Source organism: Molothrus aeneus, unplaced genomic scaffold, assembly GCF_037042795.1.
Source record: "Molothrus aeneus isolate 106 unplaced genomic scaffold, BPBGC_Maene_1.0 scaffold_35, whole genome shotgun sequence".
NCBI lineage: Eukaryota > Metazoa > Chordata > Aves > Passeriformes > Icteridae > Molothrus > Molothrus aeneus.
In genome coordinates, this window is record NW_027099016.1 from 1,509,569 (window position 1) to 1,536,133 (window position 26,565).

General features: G+C 53.6%; 2 pseudogenes; one reads left to right on the plus strand and one right to left on the minus strand.

The window, feature by feature from the left end:
- Positions 1-26,565, minus strand: part of LOC136570612 (zinc finger protein 208-like) — a 625,335-nt pseudogene that overhangs the window by 370,255 nt on the left and 228,515 nt on the right.
- The window catches only part of LOC136570620 (zinc finger protein 850-like), an 80,935-nt pseudogene that overhangs the window by 52,844 nt on the left and 1,526 nt on the right, over positions 1-26,565 (plus strand).

Consider the following 26,565-nt stretch of genomic DNA (forward strand, 5'->3'; position numbering starts at 1 on the left):
TGGAAAGGAGGAGGGGGCAATGCACCACCACACTGGGGTCTCAGGGGTGCCCATGGCCTGGGTGATGCTGCCTGATGTCAGCCACCCACCAAAGCCACTCTGTCCCTGCCTCCCACAGCTGCACAGGGCAGAGAAAATTTAACCAAGAGTTCCTGGGTTGGGATAAGACAGGGAGAGATCCCTCATCCAACACCAAAATGGGCATCACAGGCCCAGCCTGGGCACAGGGAGGGAATTTATTACCAATCAAATCACAGCAGCACAAGGAGAGGGGAAATAAATTTCTCCAACACCTTCCCCCCACCCAACAAGGGTCACCCAGAATGGGCATAACCAGGGCTCTGCCCAACGGGGGTCACTGGGGATCATCCAATGGGGATCCTCCCATTAGGGATTGTTGTATTGCACTAAAGATGGAGCTGGAACAAGGTATAAAGCTCTTCCTGCAATCAGGGCACTCGCAGGGCCTCTCCCGGAGTGGATGTGGCAGCGTGCCCTTAGGTCGGAGCTGTTGCTGAAGCTCTTCTCACACTCCCCACCCTCGTAGGGCTTTTCCCCAGTGGGGATCTGGCGATGACTGAAGAGGGGGGAGCTCGGGGATAGAGGCGAGGCAGGTCGGGCTGGGGCAGCGCTGGGCTCTGGGCCCGACCTGGGCGCCCCCCACGCGCCCCTTCCCCGAACAGCCCCGGCGGGGGACGCAGGTGGGGTCCGGGTGGGGGGCGCTGGGTTCCTGTTTTGGGGTCCCACTCTCCCCTTTTCCCCACTTTCCCACCGTCTCCCACCCCTTCCTCACCTCCCCCCAATCCTCAGCCCCTCCCGCTCGGCCTTTGGGGGGGTCCCCTCCTCCTCCCCCTCCATTCCGGGCTCCCCCCTTCGCTCCCTTTTCCCCCTTCTCCCCCCCTGTCCCAGCGCCTCCCGCTCCCCGCTCACCCGAGAGCTCCGCGCCCGCAGCCGGGGGGGCTCCCAGCACCACCAGTGCCACCAGTAGGGCCCCAGCTGCCGCCCCTCGCCCCATGGCCGGGGCCGGGCAGGGAGCAGCAGCCCCAAAGCAGCCGCGCTGCGCTGGCAGCACCAGTCCGGAGCAGGGCGGGCTCGGCAGCGCCGCGCGCTCTCATTGGCTGCCGCCACTTTTGGGGACCCGATCTCAGAGGCTCCGCCACACAACTGATGACTCTTCAACGCCCCGCGTTCTCATTGGCTGCGGCGCGTTTTGGCTGTGTTTTGATTGGCTGAGGCCTTTCCGGGCCGCTGCAGCCCCGGGCTGGGAGTTTTTTGGGGAGGGGGAACCTTGGGGCGCTGGGCCGGTGGGAGCTCAGGTGAGCCCAGCAGTGCGTGCCCAGGGGCGCGGGATCTCAGCGGTGCCCGTGGCGAGCGGTGACGCTGGCCCGATGCCAGGCACCCCCAGAGCCGCTCTGTCCCTGCCCCTGCAGCCGCACAGGGACAGAAAATGGAACCGAGGGATCCTGGCTGGACACAAGGACCGGGAGAGATCCCTCAGCAAATCCGGCACGGGCACAACAGACCCGGCCTGGGCACACGGAGGGAATTTATTACCAACCAAATCACAGCAGCACAAGGAGAAGGGAAAGAAATCTCTCCAACACCTTCCCCCCACCCAACGGGGATCACCCAGAACAGGGGTCACCAGGGCTCTGCCCAACGGGGGTCACTGGGGATCATCCAGCACGGATCCTCCCATGGGGGATGGAGCTGGAGCAGCGCACGAAGCTCTTCCCACAGTCGGGACACTCGCAGGGCTCTCCCTGGTGTGGAAGTGCTGGTGAGTGATCATCTCTGAATCCCACCTGAAGCTCCTCTGACATTCCAAGCACTCATACAGGGCCATTCCCCAGTGTGGATCTTGTGGTGCTTGGTGAGGCCGGAGGTCCCACTGAAGCCCTTCCCACGTTCCCCACACTCCCAGGGCCTCTCCCCAGTGTGGATGTTCAGGTGTTCCATCAGGGTGGAGCTGTAGCTGAAACCCTTCCCACATTCCAAGCATTTGTGGGGCTTCTCCCTGCCATGAGGCTTCTCCACCAGCTCTGAGCTCTGGCTGGATCTCCGTCCGCCTTCCTGGCTCAGGGGGGCTCTTTCCTCCCTGCAGCTCCCTGGGCTGGGTTTGCAGCCCCTCCTCATGAGGGATCTCTGGGGCTTTTCCTCCTCCTCCATCTGGCCACAGCTTGGGAATGACAGATCCTGGTTTGGGGAAACCAAGGTGGGAGCGCCTTGGAGTAGAGGCTCCTCCTGCCCAATTCCATCTGTAGAAGTCAGCAGGAGTCTTGTGTCCATGAAAACCTCCACAATGTCAAGGTTCAGCCCAAAAAGCTCTCCCAGGATTTCCCTATCACTCATCTCTCCACTTCTGGTGTTCCAGAGGTTTCCTGATTTCTTTTCCTTGGGATCATGGGGGTCCAATGGTTCCAGGGGTTCTCCATTCTCCAGCGTCCTGCTCAGGGATGATTCAGGGGCTTTTGGGGGTCCATGGGGGCTCTTCTCCCCTGATGCTCTACTTTGAGATCTCAGGGATCCCAGGGGTCCCTCCTCTCCAGGCTCCCCCCCTTTCCAGTCTGCCGGGGTCCCCCAGCTCTGGGATCGCCCCTCTCTGCTCTCCCCACTCTGGGGGTCCCAGGGGTTCCCCTCCTCTGCTCTCCCAGGGGTCCCCAGGACCAATGTCCTCCCCTGCCCATACTGGGCAATGGCCACGTGGGCCCCCAAAGATCCCCCCAAGGGGCTCAGCTTTGGGCTCCTGCAAGATCCAAACCTACACACACAGAGAAAACAAAACCTCCCAGAGACACCAGATGATATTTGGGGTCAATTCCACAATCTACAAGTTCCAAATACCCCCCCAATAAAAAACCCTCTCAGGGACTCCTGGATAGATTTGGGACGAGTTCCCCTCCCCACTGAGCTGCAAGACGAGGTGGGGGCGATGGTCCCGTGGCTGCGGCCACAGGGGGCACTGGAACCTCCTGTTCCTGCTGTTCCTGCTCCTGCTCCTCCTCTTCCTGCTCCCCCTTTTCCTCTCTCCCTCCTCCTCCTCCTCCTCCTTCCTAATCCCACCTCCTCCCCAGTTCCTGCCTTCTGTGTATTTAGAGTGGAGGACCTTGCTTGTTTTTAGAACTAGAACAAAGATCCCAGATGGAACAAGGCTTGCTGCTTTTAGTCAGGAGTATCAGTGACTAAAGGTCACGTTTCCTTTGCTTTGGTGCCGTCCTTGTTCTCCTCAGTGTTCAGGCTGGGCTATGGGGTGTCCTTGTTTGCTGCATTTTCCGAGTTCCTCTTGCATCCTTTGGGCCATGGGCTGTGCCCTGGGAGGGTTCTTTGTGCTCCTTTGTGACACAGGAGAACCTTCCAGGCGGTTTCTGTGTGAGCTGCTGCTGGGATGTCACAGGAACAGCGCCACGTCGCCGTGGTGTTCCCGTTGCTGTGGGACACGGAGGCCTCAGTGCCCAGAGTGGCTCTGGGCTCGCTGCCGGAGGATCCTCCTGCCCGAGGCATTCTCAGCAGCCAGCCCAGCCCTGTCCTTCTGTGCTTGCAGGGCTACAGGCTGCAGGCGTGTGCAGCGCAGCCAAAATGATCCAGCACGTGGCTGCTGCAGTTTGCACTCTGTACTCTGTGGCTTATTCGGGGTATTTTTTAACCCACTTGGCACGTAAGTCGAGGTTTTCCCTCAGTGCAGCATCTTTGGCTTTGGGCTTGCTGTGTGCTTTCTGTTCTTCCTCTGGAGCTGAGTTGACTTTGGAACCAAATTGCCATGAAGACACCATTGCTTTGGGAGAGCTCCTGCCAGCAGCTGCAGCTGAAAAAGGCGGTGTCTGCAGCCAGTGGGGCGTGCACAGCATCTGCAATGAGCCCTGGGGGGTTCTGTTCCCTCAAGCAGGGAGTCTGTGCCAGCAGAGCCTGGAACTCCCTCCCTTTGCTGCTCCAGCCAAGAACTGACCCAGCCCAGTGTTTTGTGCTTGTTCTCTTGCTTGCTGTGGGAAGGGACTGTGGCTCCTGGAGGGATGCAGTGAAAGCAAAATGCTCTCTCGGGGTTGCCTTGCTCCATGGCATTTCCCAGCACTGGCAGTTTTTCTCCTAACAGCATCTGGTTCATGTTCCCTCTCCCATTGCAGGGCACCTCCTGTCTGGATTCCGAGCAGCTCCTCCTTCGGTGAGTGGGAAAGGAACCTTTGGTGTTTGGAATTGTGCAGCAAGTTGTGAGCTCGGCATGTGGCAGTCGAGGGCCAGCCTGGGAGGCTGAAGGAAAGTTCCTGTCAGTGTCTTTGCAGCAGGAGCAGCAGCAGCAAAGGAATTCCCATCAGTTTTCTCGTTTTCTGCTGAAGAGCTTTTGAAGAGCTGCAGGTCTGGTTTTGCAGGCAGAGGATTGCTTGCTGGCTTTAGCCATGGTGGAATATGGAATTCCCAACAATAAGTGGCAATGTCGACTTTAGCCCATTGTTAGTTGGAACAGCTCCAAACCCCATTTCTGCTTAGTGCAGCTGGATGTGCAGCTGAGGATAAATAAGGTGATAACTGAGATAGAACTTCCCGTCCCTCACGCTGCCGTCTGTCCACAGGGCACAGAAGCAGCACCAGCACCTCCTGGGGCTCCCTCTGCTTCCAAAGAGGAGGTCAACAAGGAGGAAGACAGCAGTGAGCTTCCCGCTGCTCTGGGGGACGATGGTGAACTTCCCTCAGTGCCGGGAGATGACAGTGAACTTCCCGCTGCTCTGGGAGACGAGGGCGAACATCCCGCGGGGTGGGAATGCAACAGCGAGGCTCCCGCGGGGTGGGACAAGGACAGGGGACATCTCCCGGCCTGGGACGAGGACGGTGGATGTCCCCTGGTGTGGGACCAGAGTGGCCAAGCTCCCACGGAGTGGGATGAGGACAATGGACATCTCCCAGTGTGGGATGAGGATGGAGGACATCCTGTGGCTTGGGAAGAGGAGAGTGAACATCTCCCAGCATGGGAAGTGGACAGCAAACATCCCCTGGCTTGGAAAGAGGATGGCGAACCTCCAGCGTGTTGGGAAGAGGATGGAGAAGCTGCAGCATTTTGGGATGAGGATGGAGAAGTGTCTCGGTCTCTCTGCGAGCCTCTCAGGAACCCTGGGCCAGTCTCGAGTCGGCAGACACCGGGGAGGGCAGCCCCGACACGGCCGACAGCGGGGAGACACTCTCTGTGTGTGCCCCGAGGGTACTGAGGGCACCTGGGCTGGGCGCCTGTGCAGCACAAGAGACACCAGAGACATCGGTAGAAGATAAAGGGCCGACTCTTAGCAGGGGTTAGTCCATGGTTTTATTCAGATCCCAAAGGAGCTCCTGCGCCTCAGGGGGCCTCCTGCCGAGAGCCCCGGGAGATCTCCGAAGGTCACATTTCAAGGGAGCAGGAAACCAAAAGTAGATAACATTTTACCAACCAATAGGTATCTCTGAGGGATGGGAACTGGGGGATAGACATATAGGGCAGCGTATGGGACTAGGCCTGGGGGGCTGACCCCTGGCCTCTGGCAAATCACTCGACAACTTGGACCGAAACTTCTGGATGGGGGGGATGGGATGGTGAGTGATTGACAGAGAGCCAGGGTGGGGGTTTGGGGATGATCTCATCCCAGGAGAGGGATAACACAGATAAAGGGAGGGGAGTACAGTCTGGGATAAACCATTTGGGAAAAATATTGGAATACAAAACAAAACTACTTCAAAATATTACAAAATATAAAAACGCACTACAACATCTCCCTCTTTTCGTTTAAATAAAAAAGGAGAGGCACCTAGACATTAAATTTCAGCTCGGAGTGATATCAAGCATCAGCAAACCAAGGCTGTTTTGTAAATTCTGCAGAGGTTTCTGTCTCTTCCTCAGAAGAGGTAGGAACAGTCACCTGATTGATCTCTAAAGGGGAAATAGCTTTCGATATCAGTTTGGTCACAATGCTCTTGATGATCCCAAAACTGACCAAAATAACAAGAAGAACAAACAAAACTAAAAATACAGATTTCAATATGGATCTGACCCAGCCCGAGAGTCCCCATTTTTGGGAAAGTCCATCCATCCAGTCTGCTGTTTCTTGCTTGATGTCTTGGACCATCTGTTGCATCTTTCTGATGATTTTGTGGACATGGTCAGCTTTGGATGACAGATTCAGGCAAAGATTCAGGCAACAGAGACCTTCAAACTCTTCCACATCTGACTTGGATGGATGGCTGTCAACATGAGCAGCAGAAGGATGGGGCTCATTCTGATGGTAGAGGGGCTGAGTTCAGATTAAGGGGAAACACTAAAAAGACACGGTTTTTCAGGAAACTGAGTCAGGAAAAGGTTTTTTCAGCAGGGGCTGTTTCTTTGTCTCCTGTGGTAAAGTGGTTGGCTGTGATAGACTCTGCACAAGGCAGTGTAGGTGGTGGTGTGCCTGTTGGAAACTCCAAATAAAAATCATTAGTTTAAGAAAAGGATGGTTACTTTAGGGAAACTTCATGCTCCCTCTGGTATTCTAAAGGAACTCTGGGGATAGGGATTAGTGGAGGGAGACCATGGGAGAGGGGAAAGGGTGGTAGGAATTTGTGGGAACATAAAAAAGGGGTAATAACACAATGGAAGGGAAAAGGGGAAAGTGGGAGAGGGGTAGGAAGGCCACAGGAATTGGGGAAGGGTATTAGAAGTGGGACTTATCGGACTGGAAGGTTCTTTTATTATTGACATGGGCTTTTGAATGCAGGGCAGCTTGCCAGTGTTCTGTGCTCTTCTTGCTTTTAGGCTGTTGCTGGGGCTTGATGGTTGTTGGTTTTGGGTTCTATTTCCTTGGTAGACATGTGGAGGACTTCTATGATGCAGATAATATTTTACAGGTTTGTAGTCTGGAGCGTGTTTACTGCCTTGTACTGGAACTCCACCAGGTCCTGTCACATCGGCTGCTTGGGGGCCTTTTCTTCCTTGTACTATATTAAATTCCACAATTTCTCCATCTCCTAAACTGGGGAGATATTTCCTGGGGTTATTCTTTTTTATAGCAGTCTGATGAACAAACACATCTTCTTTGTTATCATTCCGGGTTATGAAACCATATTTGTTTTTTACATTGAACCATTTTACTGTCCCCAAAATGTTCATGGCAAGGACTTTTTTACCTTTGCCAGTGGGTTTGTGTTGGTGTTGCTGGTGCGCTGCTGTATGAAATGCATTCCGCTCCTGGCGCTGACGTCTGTGCTCAGGCTCGGCCCTGTCCTGTGCTGGAATTGAACACACCCTATTTTTGTCATAGCGCTGGGAAAAAGAGCGCTCATTATTCAGTTTTTTGAAAGGTTGTCTTTTGGGGAATTCTGATCTTCAAGGTTATTGTATTTAAAATCTAAAAACTGCTTTTTCAGAGGGCAGTCAGGCATCCAATGCCCTAACTTCCCACAAAGATGGCAAGGTCGATTAGAGTTGGAGGTTCTCTCTTGTGGCATTGTGACACGCTGAAGCTGGTTGGTGGATGGTGGATCAGGGGCGTCCACAGCTGCAATCTTTCTCTGTGGTTTTGGTCTCTCGTCCTGGTCAGCAAGAGTGATGGTAACTTTCCTCTCACACACTTCTAGCATTGACTGTAGTGTTGGTGCTGGATCGAGAGGCAGGCTCAGGATGGCAGCTTTACACTTCTCATTGGCATTTTCTTTAGCAATCTCGGTGAGGATTTCCATCCTGGCTCTTTCGTTCTGAACTTGAAATTCGACAGCTTTTCTCAACCTTTCCACAAAACTCAAAAAGGACTCAGATGAAGATTGTGTTATTTTCAAATAATTTTCAAGTGGAACACCAGGACGGAGCCCGAAGAAAGCTTTCTCAGCTGCTCTAGCACATTCTTTGAAAACCTTTCTGGGAATGCCCTCTGCCTGACTTGCTCCATCCTCCCATTCCCCCTGTCCACAGAGATGGTCGAGAGATATCAATTTACCATAAACATCATGGGCAGTAGCTTCATCAGCCCACACAGCTGGTAAAATTTCTCTCAATCCTTTTTTCCATGCTGCATCCCACAAGAGATATTCAGACGAGGATAACAGGCAGGTAAAAAGGTGTTTGATATCAGCGGGTGTTAAGGTATTAGCAGAAAGTGTAGCTTTAAGGAGTCCTCTAAAATATTCACTTGATCTACCAAAATCTTTTTGGGCTTTGGCAAGTTCTTTGACAGAATCCACAGAAAGGGGGGTATAATGTGGCTGAATCCCCCCGTTTAAATCTGAAATATATGACACAGGGGCTGCAGAAAGAACCAGTGATGTTTCCGGCTTCTGGCTGCCGAACTCAGCACCTCCGGTTTCTCTGACCTGGGAGCTGGAGGGCGGGCTGAGGGAGGGGCGGAGGGAGGCCGCGGCTGGTGGGCAAAGCCCTGAGGGGGCGGAGGGGGGCGGCGGGAGGGTGCCGGGAGGGAGGGTTTCGGGGGCGCGGTTTTCCGACCAGAATGGGCTGTTGGGAGAGCGTAAAGGATTGTGGAGAGAAGAACCAGGCATTGCCATGTGGTATCCACCATCATGGTCTGGGGAAGTTACCTGAAGCGGATCGGGGGTACAAAGGCGGGCACTAAGATTGTGGGACGGGGTTTCACAACCGGGGGAAGCAGGGGAAAGGGTAGGGTCCCGGGGAGTCTGGCCAGAACTGTCCGGGTTGGAGACAGGGAGCTTCTGAGGGAAGCTAGGGAGTGTAACTTTCTTCAGAATGCCCTGTGCCGGGGCTGGGGGTGAGGAAAGAGGGTTAGGAGAGGGAGAACATAACTTGGAGGGGGGTAGATCGGGTTTCTGGGAAGCAGAGGTGTTGAAACTGTTCCCGGTTGGCTGTTCTTGCATCTTTAAATTAGATTTTACAACATTTCTTATCTGCAGGGCTAAAAAAACAAATTTTGACGGAGATGTGTCACCAGATTTCCCTGCTCTCAATAACTCATTACCAATTTTGTCCCAAAAAGCCAAATCACTAATATTTTCAGTTGATACATCGGGAAAGTGAAGAAACAGCCATCTAACAAATTGTTTAACATCTGATTTTGAAAATCGGATTTCTTCACTCTTAAGAAAGTTCAAAAAATGGTAATAGACATCTTTGTGAGATACAGAAAGCTTTGCACCCATTGTAGCTGTGATTTTAAATTTTGTATCTCAAATTTCACCAACCCAGGTGGGGGGGAGAAGAAAAACCTGAAGCTGGCAGCCTGCCAAAAATAGAGAAAAAAAAAACTTCGGCTCTCTGCAGCGAGCCTGAAAGCAAAGGCAGGGAAACACCCCCCCTCCCGAAGAGGGGAGAAACAAGAAAAAGGTAAACTTACCAATCCAGCTGTGGGACAGGAAAACAGGAGGTCCTGGGATGGTGACTTCTACCTGAAACTGACTCTTGAGGGAAGAGTTTCTTGCACAGAGAAGCAATTCATTAAAACGGAGTGTGTTCTTCTAAGGAAGCTTGCCGGCCAAAGGCTTTGCGAACAGTCTGAAATAATGTCCGAGCCCCGTCCATGAGGTCCGGGGATGGTCTCAGAGCCCGACGTTGGTCGCCAAAATGTCTCGGTCTCTCTGCGAGCCTCTCAGGAACCCTGGGCCAGTCTCGAGTCGGCAGACACCGGGGAGGGCAGCCCCGACACGGCCGACAGCGGGGAGACACTCTCTGTGTGTGCCCCGAGGGTACTGAGGGCACCTGGGCTGGGCGCCTGTGCAGCACAAGAGACACCAGAGACATCGGTAGAAGATAAAGGGCCGACTCTTAGCAGGGGTTAGTCCATGGTTTTATTCAGATCCCAAAGGAGCTCCTGCGCCTCAGGGGGCCTCCTGCCGAGAGCCCCGGGAGATCTCCGAAGGTCACATTTCAAGGGAGCAGGAAACCAAAAGTAGATAACATTTTACCAACCAATAGGTATCTCTGAGGGATGGGAACTGGGGGATAGACATATAGGGCAGCGTATGGGACTAGGCCTGGGGGGCTGACCCCTGGCCTCTGGCAAATCACTCGACAACTTGGACCGAAACTTCTGGATGGGGGGGATGGGATGGTGAGTGATTGACAGAGAGCCAGGGTGGGGGTTTGGGGATGATCTCATCCCAGGAGAGGGATAACACAGATAAAGGGAGGGGAGTACAGTCTGGGATAAACCATTTGGGAAAAATATTGGAATACAAAACAAAACTACTTCAAAATATTACAAAATATAAAAACGCACTACAACAGAGAAGCTGCAGAATTTTGGGAAGAGGATGGAGAACCTTTCTCTGCTTGGGAAGAGGACAATGAACCTCCCTCCGCTGTGGGATCCTGGGCTGAACATTCTGACAGCAGCACAGCCGGGCAGCCAGAGGGGAGAGGGGAGTGGTGCCTGATGCAGCTGAGTACGTCTGCTCTGTTCCTGGGTGCCCCAGCAGGTGCTGTGTGTGTGTCTGGGCATCAGCTGCACCCAGTGTTGCTCTGCAGCTGAATGTCACCGAGTCATTGATTGTCCTTCCCCAGCTGACACCAAGGGGCTCACGGCCCCAGGGAGTGGGGCTGGTTGTGGCTCTGCTGCAAGGCAGGGTCTCACTCTGGGAGGGAGCGTCTTCCACGTGGCTTCTTTCAGGGAACACCGTGAGCGAGGAGGAGCCTGCCGAGAAATACCTGGAAGTGGAGCAGATTGGCCAAGGGTAAGTGCACGGCAGCTGCTGCTGCACAAGCAGGGCCGGGTGTTGTGCTGGTGCAGGATCAAGTGAGAAGTCAGGAGAGCTCCAAACACCTTCAGACACTGGGCTACCATCCTGCTGTCTCTCAGTCCTGATCAGAATTGATAACTATGGTCAGAAGGCGCCGTCAAAAGCCCCTGATGCTGGCAGTGTCCTGCCTGCAGCAAGGAGCAGGACCTGGAAGATCTTCTGTCCCTGGAACTGGATTGCCTAAAAGAGCAACTCACCATGTGGTGACTGTCAGAAAACAGTTCTCAAGAAGATTTCTTTCAAATATTTTCCTTCAAAAAATATCCACTGGTCAGGATTATCAACCTAATGGTTTAGAAACAGAAACCAGAGATGAACTAATAAGTGCTCTATTCTAGCACAGGTAGCAGACCCCATCCATTCAGTAACAGACACAGAGCTGATGCACTCTGGGGGAAAAAGCATCACCTGCCTGATGGCAGGGCCCTTGTGGAACCTGCAGATATTAGGCAGGAAATGGAAAAGGATGAAATGGATTCTTTTCCAGTTCTTTACACACCCATTTCTCACCTCAGGTTCTGAACTAAAGCAATTCAGCGTGGACATTGGGATTTGCTCCAGCCCAATTCCTTCATGTTGGGTCTCAGTTTTCTCCTGCACACCTTGCATGGCAGAGGGCTGGTGGCTGCTGTGCTGTTGTTGGAAGGGTCGATGCACCCAGGTGTTTGTGAACGCTGCAGGCAGCAGAGATCTCCTGTCTGGGCTGGCTTTCCCTGCCAGGGCCTAAAGCGCTGCTTCTTTCTTCTCTGCTGTTTTGTCTCCAGGGCTTTCGGAGCCGTTTATAAAGGACTCGACAGGGCCACTGGAGGAGAGGTCAGTGCCAACACACCCAGCACGCCTGGCAGCTCTCCAGGGCTTTCCCCTCTGCTGGGAGCTGTGGCTGCAGCTTTGGGGGCCAGCAGAGCTTTCCTGCCCAGGCTGCACCTCTGAAGGCAGAGCAGTGTCAGCCTGCAGAGCACAGCTGGGACAGACTTGGTCCTTCTGAAGCGCCAAAGGAATGCAAGGAGGGCAGCGGTGTCTGTCAGAGCAGGACACGCTGGCTTGGCCTTCATATCTAAAAGTGTGAATGCATCAGCTGCTGGAGACTGAGGCCCAATTTATCTTCATCCCAACCTTAGACAGGAACATTATTTAGCTATTCTTAGCTAAACTATAACAATATTATTTCCATCCTGCCTTTTATCTTCAAAGGCTACCTCAAGGCCTGATTAAGGAGAGATCCTGCTTGGGCTCAATTTGGGGTTTTAGTCCTACTTCAGCTGTTCACAGAGAGTGAGGGAGAGAAATGAGAAGATGGATGTCCAGAGCAAAGCTCTCTCCTAATCCTGCAGTTGTGTTTGGGTCTGGTGTCAGTGACAGCCTGTGACAGGGATCACCTGAGCAATGGGTGTGCGTGTCTGCTTTGTTCTGCAATCCCAAACAGAGCAGCTGGATCTGAAATCATGACCAAATCCCATAGAATTGCTAAGGGGTTCCTGGCTGTTCTGCTTTGTTTTCAGAGAACCAGAATTACCTCCTGCTTGCAAAATGGGTTTGAATAATAATAATAATAAGAGTGTTGAGGCCATTTGAGAAGACTGTAGGTGCAGAGAATGTTGTTAGAGCTTTGAGGCTGACAGCTGAGGGACCATTTCTGCAGAGCTTGCAAGGCCAAATGTCTCTGGCCATGTGTCCTGTAAGCAGCCCCCAGCTGGCAGAGCAATGGGCTGTGGGAATGGCCCTTGCTGAGCTCTGGTGTCCCATCCCAAGGCAGTTTGGCACAGCCCGGCTCCGTCGCTCCACAAAGACTCGCTCTGTGTTTGCTGTGGCCTCCTGCCACAGACTCCTCCAGTTAAAGGCTGCAATGTCCCTTCAGGTGGCCATCAAGAAAATGAGTCTCAGAGGGCAGAACAGGGAACGAGCTGTGAATGAGATCCTGCTCCTAAAGGACAAGAAGAACCCCAACATTGTCAACTCTTTGGACAGGTGAGTGCTTCAGGTCTGATCCCGAGCCCGGGCCCTGCGTTAACCTTTCCTGGCATCCGGAGTCTGTAGCCTGGTTTGAAAATGCCTGACCCAGCCACATCTTCCCAAACCAACAGCCTGGCAGTTCACTCCCTCCACGTGCTTTTGTTGCTTTGCTTTGGTTTTTCCTTCAAGTTGACCCCGTTTGCTGTGTCTCCCAGCAAGTGCTGATAAACCACAGCAGAAATTATTTCCCTTGGCTTCTTCTTCCCAGCCCTTTTCCATTGCTAAAGATGCCAGTAAGATCAAGTTCTTGTTTCCAGAAATGCCTCATTTGCCCATTTTTCACTGGCCTTGCCTGTTTCTGAAGGGACTTTCTGAAAGGTTTTCTGACTGCTTTTGTCCCAAGTGCTGCATGGCCTCCTGCCCTGGATAACCCTGGCAGTTGTGTTGCCTTGTTCTGGAGGGAATGGTGGAACTGATGAGTTCAGAAGCTGAACCAGCTGGGGCCAAGTGTTGTGATTCCACATTGATCTGGGCTGTTGCTAAACTGCATTTTTCACCTGCTTGCCATCCAAGGCCTCTCCTTTCTCACAGGTGTCTCCTTCCCCTTTAGACTGTGCAGATTCCAAGGGCTGGGCAGCCTGGCAGGAATGTCTCTCCATCTGATTCTGTCCTCACTGACAAGTGACCTGGAAACAAAACTCCACTCCAGGCTTTTCCATGGGGGAATTGAGCTCTGCACTTTCATCTCCATGCCATTGCTTTCCTCTTCCAGCTTCCTTGTGGATGGAGATCTCTGGCTGGTGATGGAATACATGGATGGAGGAACTTTGCGGGACGTTGTCAGACAGACGCGCATGGCTGAAGGAGAGATGGCAGCTGTCAGTCGGGAGGTGAGGGATCCTGCTTGTCACTCCCATGGCTGGGACACGATGGTCCTTCCAAACAGGGCATGAGAACAGGAGTGGCTCCATGCTCAGGGCTTTGTTTCTGTGTTGTTTTCATGAGCTGGAGAAGAAAGAGCCTCTGCAGTGAACGGCCTGCCAGCATCACTGCACTTCTACTCTGTTCTTGTTCTCTCTCCTGCTGTTGTGGTACTCTCTGTCTGCTTTGGATTTGATTTGCTGTTCTCAGCTTTGCCTTGAACCGTTTGCCTGGAGCTTGTGTGCACTGCACTCCTGGCCTGTCACAGCAAAGCTGCTGCTGGCAGAATTCTGAGCTGTCCTTTCTGGTGTGATATATTCCAGCCATTGGTTTTTGCCCTCATGTTTCTTGTTCTCTCTCAGTGTCTGCAGGGCCTGGATTTCCTCCATTCCAACCGGGTGATCCACAGGGATCTGAAGAGCTCCAACATCCTCCTGGGCATGGACGGCTCTGTCAGGCTGGGTGGGTGTTCCTGGCCAGGCACGGCACTCCCGGGCTGCGGGGCTGGGGCTGCTTCCCAGGGAGGGCCAGAGCCCCACAAGGGCTGCTGGGGGCACTGCCCGGCCCCTGCTGCCAGCTGAGAGCGGCTGCCCCAGCAGAGAGCTCAGGAGAGGAGCAGGGGGCCAGCAGTGCCTTTGCTCTGGCCATGGCCCTTCCAGAGGGGCAGCAGTGGGAATCTAAAGCTCCAAGGGAATCAGTAAAAGCCACTGCAGGAAAGCTGAGGGTTTCTTGAAGGGCCCTGTTCCATCTTTCCTTGGCTACAGCCCTGAGGGCTTTTCCAGCTGACTTCACTACTGCACTCTCAGACTGAGCGTGGGGAATCTTTGTGCTTGGTTTCCTCATTGCAGCTGCCTTTGACAGGGTTTGTTTCTGTCCTCAGCTGATTTTGGCCTCTGCACTCAGCTCAGCCCTGAGCAGGACCAGCGCAGCTCCATGGTGGGCACTGCTCACTGGATGGCCCCAGAAGTTGTGACCAGATCTCCTTATGGCCCCAAGGTGGACATCTGGTCCTTCGGCATTGTGACCATCGAGATGGTGGAAGGAGAACCTCCTTACTTCAGGGAAACGGCGGCCATGGTAAGAGGCAAATTCTCCAGGGGCTGCAGAGGCTGCGAGCACAGGGGGACCCTGCACTGGGAGCAGCAGCTGGAGGTTTCTGCACATGGGAAGGGAATTCCCAGAGGACTTGTGCCTCCACACAGACAAATGTTCTGCAGTCTCCAGCAACAATTTGCTTTGGGCTTTTCGTTGTTACAGCTCTTCTGGCTGTGAGGATGACCTGGAAATATGAAGCAAATGCATCAGCTCTAATGTTATCTTGCAAGAAAACCCCACACCATCCCCAAATCCCAGCCCCAAACCCAACAAGATTTCTGCAGGAGTTTCTAAAAGAGGTTTTGCAAGATGATCTCCCCTGATTCTTCTCACTGGGAAACTTGTTGAAAACATGAAGATGATGGTTGAACATCCCCATAGTCTAACATATTTCTTTCCTAGTCCAAGCTACTTTTTCTGTGTCACCAAGCCTGAGCTTTCAGCATCACAAACCTCCTGTTTCTTGCCTGGCAGTTTCTGGGATGGGGCATCAGGAATGCATTTACTTGAGTGTCAGTGGCACTGCAGAGATGCACTTGATGGAAGAATCCTCTGAAATAACACAAGCAGACCACACTGAATCTGGAAAATGGCCTGTAAAGCTGGTGTCCATATTTGGAAAAGCAAAATGGGCTATTTCTGATGGAGGTTCCTACTAACAAAGCCAGCCAATGAAACTGGCTCTCAAGGCGAGATCATTTGGATGTTGCAGTGGCTGTGGCAGCCGCAGGGTTTGGGTTTTTTGCTTGGCATAGCAAAATGAGCTCTGAGCAGCATCTCTGGCAGGGAGGAAAGTGCCCCTGGAGCTGGGGTTGAGGCCCCGGGGTGGATGTGAGCCCGTGTGGGTGTGAAGGGAGCTGGCAGAGCGCTGAGTTTGCTTTCCCTGCAGGCTCGCGCTCTGATCCGGCAGAACGGGACCCCGCAGCTGCAGGAGCCCCGGCGCCTGTCGGCTCTGCTGCGGGACTTCCTCGAGTGCAGCCTGGAGCCGGACGAGGAGCGGCGCTGGGCTGCCCAGGAGCTGCTGCAGGTGAGAGCCAAGGGCTGCAGGGGAAGCAGCAGCGCCAGGGAGGGGTTTTCTTGTGGGGCCCCCTCCGATAGTCTCCAGTCTCGCTGCGTTCCACGCGCAGAGCGAGCAGAATCCTCGCCTGCTGTGGCCTGGCAGGCTCCTTTCGAGCTCATCTGGACCTGGTGCCCCACAGCGAGCAGGGACATCTTCAAGCAGCTCAGGGGGCTCAGAGCCCTGCCTGACCTGAGCTTGGATGTTTCCAGGCAGGAGGCACCTCCCACATCTCTGGGCACCTCCTGTCAGTGTTTCCCCACTCTCCTGGTTAAAAAATTCTTCCTTAGATCTAATCTGAGCCTGCTTCCCTCGATTTTCAAACCATTCCCTTTGTCCTGTTGCAACAGAGCCTGTGAGGAACTTGACTCTGGAAAGTAACAGTTAATTTCTTTCCTTTTTATCCTTTGGACAGCACCCATTTTTATCATCAGCCAAGCCTCTCTCCAGCCTGACCCCTCTGATCACTGCAGCAAAGCAACTGAGGGAGCAGCAGAGCAGATGAAGTACTTGAGGACAGCTTCTTCTTACAGTAGTTAGGACAACTAGTTAGTCATGGTAGTAAGCACTGGTAGTTAATTATGGTAGTTAGCACTGGCAGTTAGTTAGGGTAGTTAGCATTGCTAGTTAGTTATGGTAGTTAGAGCAGCCTGTTTGTTATGGCAGTTTTATGAATAAAAACTCTCTTAAACCTCAACTCCCCTGACGTGTCCCTTCCCTCTCCCGCTGTGACTCAGCTGCCCGGAGCAATGTGAGGGGAGAGCGGGCCCAGCCTGGCCCAGAGCTGAGCCCCAGCAGAGCCCTGGCAGAGCCCAGAGCAGCCTCGGCACCTGCAGAGTCAGCCTGGAAGGAGGCGCTTGGAGCCTTCTCGGCTGCACCCGGCTCTTGGTTACAAACTGTGTGTGCTGGAAAATGCCACCGGCTCTGCAGGAGGGCAGAAGGGGCCTGGGGAAGGCCCAGGTGCTCCATGCAAGGGAAAAACCTGCCCTGGGTTTGTTATAAATAACTAGGTAGTGCTGGCTTTTGCTATTAGGTATTGACTTCTGCAAAATATTCTTAATCACAACGAGTTTGATATAGTACAGTTTGTAATCACTTTTCACTGCTTTTGCTATAGTATAATTTGTCAACTTTTTGTGGCCAATGCCCTGGCCCCTGTGTAGCTCATATCCTCAGAACATCATTTATGGATGATATTTGAGTTTGTGGACAGTGTGAAAAACATACATTATAGTTTTGGCTTTTGCAAAATATTGAAGTGCATGCCAGATGTTGTGCATTATAATGTTAACTTTTGCAGAAGTAGCCGTAATTGTGAAATAAGAACTAATGCTTTTATTTTTGTAACTAACTGACAATACTGAGAATGAGTCAGAGATATTTGTGAAATAGCTAATGTTGGTTTAAAGTACTTGTGGAAGTAGCTAAAACCGTCTGCAGGGTCAGATAACATCTATGGAAGGGATGTGATGAGGCCCCTGCCACTGACCCTTCCACTGTCAATAGCTGTCACCTGCTGAAACCACAGACCAGGGGCCCTTGTGAGGCAGTGACACACAACCCTCAAAACAGCAATCCACGATTCCTGCACGTGCTCTACAAAGGCGAGTTGGGGGTCAAACCAACCTAAAGAATTCCTGGAACATGTAAATGTGTTCAAAGAAATGTTTGAATATGTATAATCATTATGAATATGTATTTGAACAATACAATGGAAAAAGTAGACAAGAAGAGTTGCTGTGGTTAACCGGTGTGCCTCTGGCCATTGCCAACACCCAGCAGTGTTACTGATTTGTCCCTTATTATTCCTTATTAAACTTTTAAAAATTCTAAAGAGTGAGGCTCATTTCTCACAAAACCCAAGGTGCTCACCCCTTGTTGCTCTCCTAAGCTAGATTTGTCAATCCTAAATTTTGTCTGGGCGGTGGAGGAGGAGGCTGCAAGGAAAAGAAAGATGTACTGGTGTGGAGGCCCAGGACTCTACCATCAGAGTCTCAATTCCACAGCTATGGAGGACTGGTCCCCAAAGAGAAGAATAGATTTCAAGATTATGGTGAGAAGCTTGCTTCTCCCAGAGATCTTTGCAGGCACATGCGGATTTATGGAAAGTTATGTTACCCCATTGGCCCGTTGGCCTAATTACCCAAATTCACCCCCTATTACCCATCTCTGGTTAGTCCCTAGAATGTTCTCCCTCTCTGTCCCTCCATTGGCCCCAGTTTACTGCATTCCTCTGCCCCTGTTTCCCTATTAGCTGACCCGACCCTTAACCCCTCCTTTGCCCCAATTTCCCCCATATCCATTGGGCCCTGACCCTCAGCTCCACCCTCACTACCCCATATAAAAACCCCCTGTGCCCTCAGCTTGCACCCTGTCTTTGTGCCTGGACCCTGTTCAGCTCTGTCCCCTGTTCCTGTACCAATAAACCCAGTTTGCTGCAGATCATACCCAGACCCATCCTGCCGACTTTGTCAGCTTTATAAAGCAGCCGTGAGCTCCGGGCTCCTGAGTGCCGGACGCTCCAAGGGCCTCAGCAGCACCAGGACGCTCCAGAGTGGGACAGCCAGGCAGGGCAGGAGGAATCACTGCCCCTTTCCCCTCCCTGCTGCTCCATCTCCCAGCCCAGCATCGCTGCAGGACAGCCTCACTGCCAACGCCATCCTGCCAGGGATGGACTGGGGGATCTCCTTCCCCTTCCCTCTGCCATGGAGGCAAATCCCATCTTCTCCTTCTCCGCCCTCCTTCTTCTCCTCATTCTGTCCTTCATCCATCCACGTTCCTTTCCCATCTCCTTCCTCCCTTGTTCCTTCTTCCTTCCTCTCCTCCTGCCTTTTCCCTTCTCCCTGTCTCTTCCTCTCCTTGTCTTCCTCCCCCAGGCACTGAGCTGTGGACAGAGACCAGGGAGAACAAATCCCTGCCACAGAACCTCGTGGAAGAGGCCATTTGGAACGGCTCCACAGGGCAGGAATCCAACGGAGGGGAAAAGCCCCAGAGACCGCACATGAGGAGGGGCTACCAACCCAGCCTGGGGAGCTGCGAGGAGGTAAAAGCCTCCCTGTGCTGGGAAGGGTGTGGGGAATGTGAGAAGAGCTTCAGGCAGAGCTCAGCCTATTCCTGGCGCCTCCAAAAACGGCGGTGCCAGATGCAGAGATCCCCCTGCAGATCCATGGGGATGCAGAGATCCCCCTGCAGATCCATGGGGATGCAGAGATCCCCCTGCAGCCCCCGGAGCAGCCACGCTGGAGCACGGGGATGCCTGAGAGGAGGCTGTGACCCCGTGGCCAGAGGGGCCCCGCTGGAGCAGCCTGTCCTGGCAGGACTGACCCCGGGGCACAGTGACCCACGCTGCAGCACTTGGAGGGGGGCTGTGCCCCGTGGGATGGACTCAGCTTGGAGAAGTTCCTGGAGAAGTCTCCGGTGGGAGAGAGCCCAGGGTGCAGCAGGGGAACGACTCCTGTCCCTGAGCAGAGGGAGAAGCCCCGGGGCATGAAGTGAGCACGGCCCCATTCCCTGTCTCCGGCACTGCCGGGGTAGGAGGTGCAGCTGGAAGGAGGGAGGCGTGGGGGAAGGCTGGATTTAAGGCTCTTCACTTACTCCTCATTATCCTGCTCTGAATTTTTGGAGTTGTCTGTCAGAAATCTCTCCCCTCCCCCACTCATCCACAGGGCTTTGGGGCGGTTTTCCCTATTTGAGGGAAATCAAAGCGATGCACTGATGCTCCTAATCAGGGGTATGAGAAGTGAGGCTCCTGGCTTCCCGCTGAGCCGGAGCCACCGGAGCCGCAGTGCCGGGAAAGCCGTGGCGGGAGGTGCGGAGAAGTTTGTTTGTGTTTTCAGCTCAATCCCCCTCGGGCTCGGGCTCGGGCCCGGGCCCGTTCCAAGGCTGTTCCTCATCTCCGGCTCTGCCCTCACGCAGCCCGGGGGGCCCTGAGAGCGCGGGGCGAGGCTGTGCCGTGTGCAGAGCCCGCCCCCGGCTGCGATTGGGCGACGGTGCCGTCAGTCGTGGTTCTGGCGCGCTGATTGGTGGGAGCGGGGCGGGGTAGGGCCCCGGTGGCGGCCTGAGGGCGGCCGTGGCTCGGCAGCGGCGCCGCTGGCGGAGCGTCTGTGCGGGTCCGGGAGCGGCGGCAGCGGCCGGAGCGCGGTGAGGCGGCGGCGGCGGCGGCGGCGGAGCTGGGAGGCGGCCGCAGCGCAGGTGGGAGGCGGCCGCAGCGCAGGTGGGCGGCGCGCTGGGTTGTGCGGGGGCTCGGGGCTCGCTGCGGGCCTCGGGGGCGGCAGGGGGCTCAGGCGGGTTCGTTGTGCCGTGTCCGGCGCGTGTTGCCGCTGGCGTGAGGGCGCTGCGGGAGCGGCTGCCCGCGGTCTCCTTGCGGCCGCTGCCTCGGCAGGAGCCGCTGCCGGAGCAGCGCTGGCTCGGCCCGGTTCCTGTGGCTGGGACAGAGGCGGCTGCCCCGTGCCCGGGGCTGTGCGGGGAAATTGACGTGGCCGGAGGTTTCTGTGCCCCGAGGAGACAGAGGAGTCCTGTACAAGTGACTTTATTGCTGAGCAGAGGGAGAGGCCGTGGGGCATTTGCCGTGCGCTCTCTGCCATTGTAGTTCGCAGCCTCCTTTTTATCTTCATTTTCCTGGCCGATTCTCTCTCTCCCTTTGCCCACTGGCTGAGGTACTTGGACGGTTCAGACCTCCCGATCCGCCAACTGCATGTCCTCGTTAATGTGCACCCCCACTTTTGTAGAACAGCCGATATTCCTGGCTCTGTTAAGTCTTTGTTCTTTTTCTCAAAGTTAATGAATTTAGAGGAATTTTGAGCAGCAGTCCGTGTCAGTTTGTTCTATTGTCTGAAACTGATGGTTTTTCCCATTACTTCCTTCTCTACAAGTCCCTGGCCCTATCTCCACGCAGATTGACTCATTGACTCTGGTTTTTTCTTACTGAGTCTTCTTTGGTTTTGGAATTATTCTGAGTGCCCTCATTCCCTGTCCTTCTCTAGGCATTCCTGGATCAGGAGGCCTGGCTGCCACCTGCATCCCCTCGCTCACTTGCTGAATGAGCTGCATCCACAACATTCTCCATTTGCTGTTTCCTTTTGCAGCTGTACCAATTTCTGTTGCAGAGTCAGATATGCTCACCATGGGCTCTGCCTTTAGCTGTGCAAATTCCATCTGTGCAAGCGGGCAGAGGGAATCAGCCCAATTCCTGCCCCGGGTAGGAAGACCCAGGTACATTGTCCAGGCTTTGCCCCAGCAGGGTTAATTTGCATTTCTAAAGCTCCTCTCCGGGCTACCTGGAATGAAGCTTCTCTTCCAGAGCAGCCATGCAGCCCACCCCACCCCCCCCAGAATCTGCTTTTTAGTTGTTGTTGTTTTTGGTGGGTTTTTTTGTTTTTTATTTACTTGTTTGGTTGGTTTTTTTTTGTTTTGTTATGGTTTTAGGTGGGGGGAGGGTTTTTTGTTTGTTTTTTAAACAATATTTAAACAAACTATTAACTGTTTCTGAGTTAAATGGTCACCTTTAAAGCAGTTCTAGGTGAACGTTGAAAAACCCATAGCAAAACTTGATTCTCACACTTCTGTCCCAAACCTACCTAACCATATAAAGTAGGATTATTTTGAAAAACGATTCTCATGTTGTATTCTTGTCACTGAAACTGCGGGGGAAACAAAAACCCTCCAACAATATCTTTAGTGTTAGAGAGTCAAGGCATTACTTGGTTTTGGCAAAGATATGCAGCACACATCATTCCATCCACACATAGCCCGAGTGTGCAGAGAAGATCATTCCATGACACGTGAGATTTATTAGTTTTTTCCTAAACTTTCTACAGTCTGAACCAATCTAAATCCACTGATTTAATGTTCATTGCTTCCAAGTGGTGTAGTTTTTAGTATTTGGTTTCCTATTAGATCCAGATTCCTTCCGCTCTGGAGTTAATTAGCTCCACACTCCTGGATGTCCTTCTCAGCCTTTTCCAGACCAGGTGTCTCCAGCTGTGCCGGGGGCAGTGTCTGGGGTAGCTGTTGGTTGCTGTTTGCTGCTGGGCGTTGATGTTTTGTTGCTGGTCGTTATCTCTGTGGGTGTCTTTTGGGCTATTCCCAGTCTGTGGAGATGTTGAACTCATCTCTGTTGAGTGGTGTAACATCCTTTAAATAAAACCTTTAAAATTCCTTTCCCCAAGGCAGAGACAAACGAGCCTGAGAGAAATAAGATTTAAAAGAGCCAAAATGGGTACATTTTGCAGCAATGCAATCCCAGGCAGCCCAGAGTGTGGGTGTGAGTGAGCCCCAGAGTGGAATTGTGCCCTGGTGCTCCCCAGCAGCTGTGGCAGTGCAGGCCCAGCCAGCGCTGAAGCTGCAGCAGTGGCAGCGAGGCTTGGCCGCAGTGGCTGGAGGTGCCAGAGGAGGGTGGCCAGGATTTCCGAGGGTTTGAGCAGAGGATCTGTGGGCAGGCCCAGGGGCTTGGCCCGCTGTGGAGCCCTGGCTGCTGCTGCGTTGCCTTCAGGGCAGGCTCAGTGGGGGCTCCCATGGTCCTGCTGCAGGCGGGAAGTGCAAATCTCCGGGGCTTCAGAGCCCCTGAGGCCAGGCTGAGGGGTCCCCCCGTGTTCAGCTGTGCTGGCGGCTGTTTCTGGCCTCAGGGACACTTGGCATGGGCCCCTTGGCCACCAGTGGTGCTGCTTTGCACTCCTTAGGCAGGAGCCGATGTCCTGGCTGGGTGTTGGCAACAGCAAAGTCCCAGGGCAGGCTCTGTGCCAGCCCAGCTTCCTGGGGGAGAGATTTCACAAGAGACAGGATTCTGGCCACGGACTGCTTGAAACATACGTCCCTTATCTCCACCCTGCACAAGGTGGAGAATTACCAGGGTAAGGAATTCCAGACATCAATTCCAAGGGAGATAATTGAATATCTCCCTGGGTTTGGTTCTTCTTCTTGCCATAGCCAATGGCAAAAGCTGTACCCACGGCATCTTGGTTTTTATCACCAGCTTCCAAAAGTGTTTCTTTATTTCTCCTGACCTGAGCTCAGGGGGTGCCAGGGGTTATGGAGGTCCCATTGTATTCCTAAAGCTGCCATAACCCCCTGAAGGATCTTTCGAGTAAAATTAGTTCTTCTTTCTGAGTCTATTGCTTCCACAATCCCTTCTCTATGAATTAATTATTTCAGAAATACCCTAATAAGTGATGCAGTGATTGCATCAGTCAGATTGAAGCAGTCAGAATTGCTTTTGCCCCCTGTTAGGTGCCATGGTGTCATCAGAAGATATTGAAGCCTTCCTGCTCAGGGCATTTCAGTGCCAGGCTCTTACAAGCACCCAGAGCTCGGTGGGTTGAGCTGAGCATGGGGCGGTGACCTGCGCTTTGTCTGATTCCCCTTCCTTAATAACAGCCTGTCTTGTAGCTCTTTTCCCTTCTGCTGCCCTCTCAGAGCCATCCACAAACACATTTTCTCCCTCCGTCCAGGGATTGTCTCATCAATCTCTCCCAGCCTGGGTCTGGAGCTCTGTCCCTTGAGTGCAGTCCTGGGTTTCTTGCCAGCCCCTCTCCAGGCTGTTCAAACAGGAGCTGGGTTAAACCCTTGCCCTGTCCTCAGTTCTGAATCCTCCTGTGCCACTGAACAAGTTTCATACTGTAATAACCGAGCCCTGCTCATCCATTTAGAGGCTCTTTTGGTTGTCAGAGCTTTAACTTGATGCCAGACTTGAACTCTAGGAGATCCTCCTGTTGTCATCAGTTTTCAGGCCTCAGTTCCCATGTGAGCTGTGTCTGCACAATTCTGCAGACATTGAGGCCACTCTGGCCACTGGGTTAAACATTTTAACACAATTCTTCAGCATGGCCCTGTTTAACATCCACCTATAATTAAAATTCTTTCTCCCTGTCTAGGAGGGCCAGGGCAGGAGCCTCAGTTAATCTGCTTTTTAACACTTGAAAATTCTGTGATTCCTCCTTGTGTCCATCCATCCAGTTTCTTGACTGGAGTGTTGTAGGGAGAGATCCCTGGCTCCAAAGCCCTGCCTTTAAGAGAGAGTCAGTAATAAGCTGTAAGCCCTTCCTTCCCTCTCTTGGAATAGGGTATTGATTTTAAATCAATACAAGCAACCTCTTGTCCTTGTTGCTTCAAAGTAATTTGGTGAGGCTCCATATCTAATTTTCCCTCTTTCCCTGGACTGTCCACATTTGTGGGTTCACTTCAGCATAGGCCTTGCCAGACATTTGACACATAAGTACAACATCATAAGCTTCTGTATCAACTTTTACAATATAAAAATCCAGCCACCAAATTCCTTCCCAGTAAATTGCAATCACAGGAGGAAGAAAAAGAAATTAATTTATTTCAAGCCTATCCCCTACATCTCCCCGTAGTGGTTGATGAAATCATACCTGCTCATCTTTCCCACTTATTCCCTTAATAATTAAACCATGCCTTTCCTATTTTGCCCATTAGGTCTAAGATTCAGAGTGGATTGAGAGGCCCCTGTGTCCATCAGGAGAGGCCTCCTCTCAATGCCGACCCACCCTGAATGTTCTCAAGGGCTCCAGTGTGGAGGGTCCCTGATGTGATGGGAGCTGTGACAGCCCTGCCAATCCATGTCCATCAAGGGGTGGACTTGCTGGTCCTGAGGGTGCTGCTGTCTGTGCTTGCAGTGTCCTTGTGCCCTGCAGCTGGAGCCCTGATTCCTTGCCAGGGGCTGTTTGGGTGGGCTGTCCCCTGCCGAGGAGGGCAATGCCTCTGCCGGGTGCTTGTGGCTGAGCCCGTGCCCTGGGTGCTGGGGCCCCCTTGGGCCCTGGGGTTGATCCCTCAGGGGCTGTAGGAGCTCTGCACTGGCCTTTGCCTTCAGCTTGGCCTTTTTCTGCTCCCTTCTTGCATTCACCTGCTGGGCCTTTGTGCCCAGGTGCTGCAGGGCCTTCTTCTGCCCCTCCTGCAGCCCCCCTCAGTGCCTGTGGGTGCTCATCCTCTGAGAGCTGCTGAGCTTTCTGCAAAATCATTCGTTTCTGTGGTGATCCCAAGAAAAGAAAAGAAAAGAAAATCTCAGTCCTTCCATGTATAATCCACATTTCCCAGGTGTTCCTTGCTCCTCGTCCCTGTGCTCAGGGTGCCCTCCCCAGCCCGTATCCCAGAGCCGCTCCCTGTCCTGCCGCAGTGTCCAAAGGCGCCCCCCGGCGGGCAGGGCCGGCAGCTCCACGGGGCCGGGCAGCGGCCGGGGCGTCCCGCAGCCTCCTGGGGGCCGGGGGCCACTGCCGGCCCTGCCCGGGGCTGGTGGGGTCAGGCAGCGCCCGGCGCTGAGCCCCGGCTGCCCCACAGCCCCGGCCCGGCCCCGCAGCTCCCCCCAGGCCCCCAGCCCGTGCTCCCGGTCCCGCACCTCTGCGCCCGGTGCTGCCGCTGCCCCCCACAGAGAAACCCCCTGAAACCCTGACCTCCTTGTTTTCCTCTCCGGGAAACCGGGGATACAAATGATCAGCCGGCAAATGTTGAGGATAAGACTCTGCTGAAAAACATCCAAATTCTGAGTATTTTTCTCTTCCTCCCCTTTTCTTTTTCTCACCACATAGATTCCTCCTGCTGCTTCCTGCCTTAACCATATTCCTGCACACTCCCCTTCACCCAGTCTCTTCCCAGCACACCAATGCCATCCATCCCCTGTTGTCCAAATCCCTTCTCCACTTCTCTTATTGCCCCCCTGGGTGTCCAAGTCCTTAATTGCCTCTGAGGGAGTGTGCAATCTACCTCAACCTTCTCCCAAGGGACCCTTCAGAGATATTTTGGGATCATCATCCCTTTGGCACAGGACCCCTTCCTGGCTTTCCCTTTTCTGTCTCCATGGGTGCCCTGCCATGCTCACTCCCCAAAGATCCCAGTGCACTCACTGATGAGATTTTCAGTGCTCTCTCCCTGCTGACTCTTCACAGCCCCCCTGATGTGTCACTCGTCTGTCTCCTGGTCACTCTCAGGTACCCAATCAGTCCTCGGTGCTGCCGCCCCCAAGGGGGCCGATCACCCAAACTGGGTGAGGCACCTTCAGCTGCACTCACTGCCCGCTGCCCCAGACGGTGGAAGGAATTCCGGACGAGTCCCAAGGTGTGTGGAAAAATTGACATCACCAGAGGATTCTGTCCACAAAGCAGACAGAGGAGTCCTGTAAAAGTAATTTCATTCCTAAAGAAAGGGAGAGGCCATGGGACATTTCCTACAGAGTCTTTCTGGTTGGTGGAGGACACAGCCTCCTGTTCATCCTAATTTTCCCAGCTGCATCTCCCTCTTCCTGTCCTCATTGGGTGGTGTACTTGAGAGGAAGAGACTTCCCAATCCACTTACTGCATATCCCCTTGACATGCTCCCTACTTTTGTGTAGCAACCGATATTCATGGCTCTGTGAAGTCTTTGTTTTTCTTCTCGAAGTTCATGAATGTGGCAGGACCTTGGCTGAGCAGCAGCCTGTGTCATCAGTTAACAACATTTTCTTAAACTGATGGCTTCTCCTGTCGCTTCCTTACATACAAGTTCCTGGCTCTATCTCTCAGCAGATTCACAGCATCTGATTGTAAAGACACTTTCCTCTTCTTCCTTTCATGGGGATCCCGCGTTTGTGGGACATCCCCCCTGGAGCAGGGTGTCCCCGCCTTGCTGCAGCCCCAGCCCTCAGGCAGCGCTCAGCCAATCAGAGCACGCGGCTCTGATGACTCAGCAGTTGCCAGGCAGACCCGCAGCTCTCAGCGTTCCCCACCTGCGCTCAGCGCCCCCCTCGGCCCCAGCGCCCCCCTCGAGCGGAATTTGGGGAGGTGGGAGTGGGGCAGCGCCAAGGCCGGGCCCCCCCGCGCTGTCCTGGCGGGAGCGGCTGCAGTGGGGACCGAGTGCGGGCGGGAGCGGCC